The sequence below is a fragment of the Balaenoptera musculus genome, chromosome 14 (genome assembly GCF_009873245.2).
Source record: "Balaenoptera musculus isolate JJ_BM4_2016_0621 chromosome 14, mBalMus1.pri.v3, whole genome shotgun sequence".
NCBI classification, from domain to species: Eukaryota; Metazoa; Chordata; class Mammalia; order Artiodactyla; family Balaenopteridae; genus Balaenoptera; species Balaenoptera musculus.
Genome location: NC_045798.1, coordinates 50976800 through 50983066, shown reverse-complemented (window position 1 = coordinate 50983066; position 6267 = coordinate 50976800).

The following is a 6267-nucleotide window of genomic DNA, read 5'->3' as shown; positions in this document are numbered from 1 at the left end:
AGACTGAACCAGGAAGAAACAGAAAATATAAACAGACCAATCACAAGCACTGAAATTGAAACTGTGATTAAAAATCTTCCAACAAACAAAAGCCCAGGACCAGATGGCTTCACAGGCAAATTTTATCACACATTTAGAGAAGAGCTAACACCTATCCTTCTCAAACTCTTCCAAAATATAGCATAGGGAGGAACACTCTCAAACTCATTCTACAAGACCACCATCACCCTGATACCAAAACCAGACAAAGATGTCACACAAAAAAGAAAATTACAGGCCAATATCACTGATGAACATAGATGCAAAAATCCTCAACAGAATACTAGCAAACAGAATCCAACACATCCAGCACATTAAAAGGATCATACACCATGATCAAGTGGGGTTTATCCCAGGCATGCAAGGATTCTTCAATATGCGCAAATCAATCAATGTGATACACCATATTAACAAATTGAAGGATAAAAACCATATGATAATCTCAATAGGTGCAGAAAAAGCTTTTGACAAAATTCAACACACATTTATGATAAAAAAAAAAAACTCTCCAGAAAGTAGGCATAGAGGGAACCTACCTCAACATAATAAAGGCCATATACGACAAACCCACAGCCAACATCTTTCTCAATGGTGAAAAACTGAAACCATTTCCTCTAAGATCAGGAACAAGACAAGGTTGCCCACTCTCACCACTATTATTCAACATACTTTTGGAAGTTTTAGCCAAAGCAATCAGAGAAGAAAAGGAAATAAAAGGAATCCAAGTGGGAAAAGAAGAAGTAAAACTGTCACTGTTTGCAGATGATATGATACTATACATAGAGAATCCTAATGATGCTACCAGAAAACTACTAGAGCTAATCAATGAATTTGGTAGAGTAGCAGGATACAAAGTTAATGCACAGAAATCTCTTGCATTCCTATACACTAATGATGCAAAATCTGAAAGAGAAATTAAGGAAACACTCCCATTTACCACTGCAACAAAAAGAATAAAATACCTAGGAATAAACCTACTTAAGTAGACAAAAGACTTGTATGCAGAAAACTACAAGACACTGATGAAAGAAATTAAAGACGACGCAAACAGATGGAGAGATATACCATGTTTTCAGATTGGAAGAATCAACATTGTGAAAATGACTATAGTAACTAAAGCAATCCACAGATTCAATGCAAAACCTATCAAACTACCAATGGCATTTTTTACAGAAATAGAACAAAAAATTTCACAATGTGTCTGGAAACACAAAAGACCCCAAATAGCGAAAACAATCTTGAGAAAGAAAAATGGAGCTGGACGAATCAGGCTCCCTGACTTCAGACTACTGTACAAAGCTACAATAATCAAGACAGTATGGTACTGGCACAAAAACAGAAATATAGATCAATGGAACAGGATAGAAAGCCCAGAGATAAACCCACTCACCTATGCTCAACTAATCTATGACAAAGGAGGCAAGGATATACAATGGAGAAAAGACAGTCTCTTCAATAAGTGGTGCTGGGAAAACTGGACAGCTACATGTAAAAGAATGAAATTAGAACACTTCCTAACACCATACACAAAAATAAACTCAAAATGGATTCAAGACCTAAATATAAGGCCAGACACTATAAAACTCTTAGAGGAAAACATAGGCACAACACTCTATGACATAAATCACAGCAAGATCCTTTTTGACCCTCCTCATAGAGAAACGGAAATAAAACCAAAAATAAACAAACGGGACCTAATGAAACTTAAAAGTTTTGCACAGCAAAGGAAAACATAAAGAAGACGAAAAGACAACCCTCAGAATGGGAGAAAATATTTGCAAACGAAGCAACTGACAAAGGACTAATCTCCAAAATATACAAGCAGCTCATGCAGCTCAATATCAAAAAAACAAACAACCCAATCCAAGAATGGGCAGAAGACCTTAATAGAGATTTCTCCAAAGGAAATGTACAGATATCCAACAAACATATTAAAGGATGGTCAACATCACTAATCGTTAGAGAAATGCAAATCAAAACCATTTGATTTGAGGTATCAGCACACACCGGTCAGAGTGGCCAGCATCAAAAAATCTACAAACAATAAACGCTGGAGAGGGTGTGGAGAAAAGGGAGCCCTCTTGCACTGTTGGTGGGAATGTACATTGATAGAGCCACTATGGAGAACAGTATGGAGGTTTCTTAAAAAACTAAAAATAGAACTACCATATGACCCAGCAATCCCACTACTGGGCATATACCCTGAGAAAACCATAATTCAAAAAGAGTCATGTATCACAATGTTCACTGCAGTATTATTTACAATAGCCAGGACATGGAAGCAACCTAAGTGTCCATCAAGAGATGCATGGATAAAGAAGATGTGCAACATATATACAATGGAATATTACTCAGCCATAAAAAGAAATGAAATTGAGTTATTTGTAGTGAGGTGGATGGACCTAGAGTCTGTCATACAGAGTGAAGTAAATCAGAAAGAGAAAAACAGATACCGTATGCTAACACATATATATGGAATCTAAAAAAAAAAAAAGGTTCTGATGAACCTAGGGGCAGGACAGGAATAAAGACGCAGACATAGAGAATGGACTTGAGGACATGGGAAGGGGGAAGGGTAAGTTGTGAAGAAGTGAGAGAGTACCACTGACATATATACTCTACCAAATGTAAAATAGACAGCCAGTGGGAGGCAGCTGCATTACACAGGGAGATCAGCTTGGTGCTTTGTGACCACTTAGAGGGGTGGGATAGGGAGGATGGGAGGGAGGCATAAGAGGGAGGGATATGGGGATATATGTATACATATAGTTGAGTTACTTTGTTGTACAGCAGAAACTAACACAGCATTTTAAAGCAATTATACTCCAATAAAGATGTTTAAAAAAAAATCAGGGGCACAACAAGGATGCCAACTCTTGCCACTTTTATTCAACACAATATTGGAATTCCTAGCCACAGCAATCAGACAAGAAAAAGAAATAAAGGAATCCAGATTGGAAAGGAAGAAGTAAAGCTTTCAGTGTTTGTAGATGACATGATACTATGTATGGAAAAACTGAAAGACAGTACCAAAAAACTATAAATTCAGTAAAGTTGCAGGATACAAAATTAATATACAGAAATCTTTTGTGTCTCTATACATTAGCAATGAACACTCTCAGAAAGAGAAATTAAGAAAACAATCCCATTTACAATTATATCAAAAAGAATAAAATACCTAGGAATAAGTATAACCAAGGAGGTAAAATATCTGTACTTGGAAAACTATAAGACGTTGATGAAAGAAGTTGAAGATGACATAATGGAAAGATATACCATGTTCATGGATTAGAAGAATTAATATTGTTAAAATGACCATACTACCCAAAGCAATCTACAGATTCAATGCAATCCCTATCAAAATACCACTGCCATTTTTTTCACAGAACTAGAATAAATAATTCTAAAACTGTATAGAAACACGAAAGAGCCCAAATAGCTCAAATACCTTGAGAAAGAAGAACAAAGATGGAGGTATGATGCTCCCTGATTTCAAATTATACTACAAAGCTACAGTCATAAAAACAATATGGTACCGGCAAAAAAACAGACACATAGATCAATGCAACAGAATAGAGAGCCCAAAAATGAACCTACACTTACATGGGCAATTAATCTATGATGAAGGAGGCAAGAATAATTGATGGGGAAAAGACAATCTCTTCAATAACTGATGCTGGGAAAGCTGAACAGCTGCAGGCAAAAGAACCAAGTTGGACTACTTTCTCACTCCATATACAAAAAGAAACTCAAAATGGATTAAAGGCTAAAAGTAAGACTTGAAACCATAAAACTCTTAGAAGAAAACATAGGCAGAACACTCTTTAACATCGGTCTTAGCAATATCTTGTTGGATATGTCTCCTTAGGCAAGGGAAACAAAAACAAAAATACACCAGTGGGACTACATCAGACTAAAAGGCTTTTGCACAGGGAAGGAAACTATCAGCAAAATGAAAACGTTGCTTACTGAATGGGAGAAGATATTTGCAAATGATATATCTGATAAGGAGTTATTATCCAAAATATACTGAGAACTCACACAGCTCAACATCAAAAACAAACAATTCGATTAAAAAATGGGCAGAGGAGTCCAGACAGGAGTGGGTCAGAGGTGCAGCCTGAGCCCTCCATGGAGCAGCCCAGGAAGGCGGTGGTGGTGATGGGGTTTGGCCCTTTTGGGGATCACACTGTGAATGCCAGCTGGATTGCAGTCCAGCAGAACAGAGGGACGGGATCCCTGGGACTCTGCAGATGGGAGCGTGTCTGAGGCCCTGCTCGTTGCACCCGCTCCCTGGAGCCCCAGACAAAAAGGAAACAGCGTGTTTCTGAAGACGTGTGTGTCTGGCTTTGTGCGAGTTTCAGACAGGATTTTTCATGGGGCTGAGTGGACCCAAAGCCATGTGTCTGAATTCCTGGGCCCCAGACACTATGATCTGCATGTAAATAGGAGAAAAATCAATTAAACAATCTTTGGAAATCTCTCCGAGCTTTGGGACCCGGATGGTGGAAGATGGCAACTTATTATCCTGCTGCCGGCGGGGAAATACCCCTTATATTTCAGTTGCCCATCTCTCCAAACATCACCTCTAGAAGACTTTCAGTTTTCTTCCTCAACTTTATCAGACAAGAAGAGAGAATTCTCCACCATTCCCTAGCTAAAAAGATGCCAACCTTCCCAGATCCAACTGTTTCCCTTAAAAGAAACAACAACAAAAAACTGGAGTTGCGCATACGTACCCTGAGTACGCACAGCAGTGTTGGTCCATGAAATTTTACACATGTGCACCTCCACAGCACCTGAGTCCAGATCAAGACCTAGAACATCCTCAGCCCCTTCTCTGTTCGTCCCCATTGCAGAAGCCCCTTGTGTCCTTTCCCAGCTACTCCCACCGCGTCCCCCCACCCCCACTCCCAGGTGTAAACCTGCTGACTTTATGGCTGCCATAGGTGTGTTTTACCTGTTCTAGAACTTGGTGTCAATGGAATTGCACTTGGGTCCCGTGCCTTCTGCGCAGCAGAGCATCTGCAGGATCCACCCATGGGGTGGCTAGGAGCTGCTGCTGGTGGTGCTTTTCAGTTACTCTGGATAAAACAGATTTGCCCATGGGAAAAAAAAAAAATGGGCAGAGGACCTGAATAAACATTTTCCCAGAGAAGACATACAGATGGCCAACAGGCACATGAGAAGATGCTCGACATCACTAATTATTAGGGAAATGCAAACCAAAACTACAGTGAGATATCACCTCACATCTATTGGAATGGCCATCATCAAAAAGACCACAAATGGCAACAGATGGTGAGGATATGGAGAAAACGGGACCCTCATGTACTGTTGGTGAGAGGGTAAATTGGTGTAGCTACTATGGAAAACAGTATGATGTTTCCCCCCAAAATTAAAAATAGAACTACCATATGATCCAGCAATTCCACTTTTGGGTATTTTTTCAAAGAAAACAAAAACACTAACTCTAAAAGATTCATGCACTCATATGCTCATTGCAGCACTAGCCAAGATATGGAAGCAACTTAAGTGTTCATCGATAAATGAATGGATAAAGAAGATTAGATAGATAGATAGATAGATAGATAGATAGATAGATAGATAGATAGATAGATAGATAGATAGATAGGAGATAGATATACAATAGAATATAACACAGCTTTTCAGCCCTAAAAATGAATGAAATCTTGCCTTTTGTGGCAACATGGATGGACCTAAAGGGTCTTATGGTAAGTGAGGTAAGTCAGACAAAGAAAGAGAAAGACCATATGCCTTCACTTACATATGGAAGCCAAAAAACAAAAGAAATGAATAAATGTAACAAAACAGAAATAGGCTCATGGATACAGAGAACAAAAGGTGATTGCCAGAAGGGATGGGGGGGGGGTAGGGGGATGAAAAGAAAAGAAAACAAAACCCAAAAATGGTAACTATGTGAGGTAATGCTAATTAGCTTGATTGTGGTGATCACTTCACAGTGTGTATTTATATGAAACCATCACATTGTACCCCTTAAATGCATACAATTTTTGTCAATTATACCTCAATAAAGCTGAGAAAAGAAAAAAAAAAATGTATCCTTCACCTGGATTAAGCTCCTCTCCTGGTTAGGACCATACTTGGCTAGGAAACATGCAGTGGCCGAGGGTAGGTGTGGATGACCAGTTTTTTCTTCCTTATCTCCCCATCTTGTTGCCCTCTATTGCCCCATCCTGCCTCTAG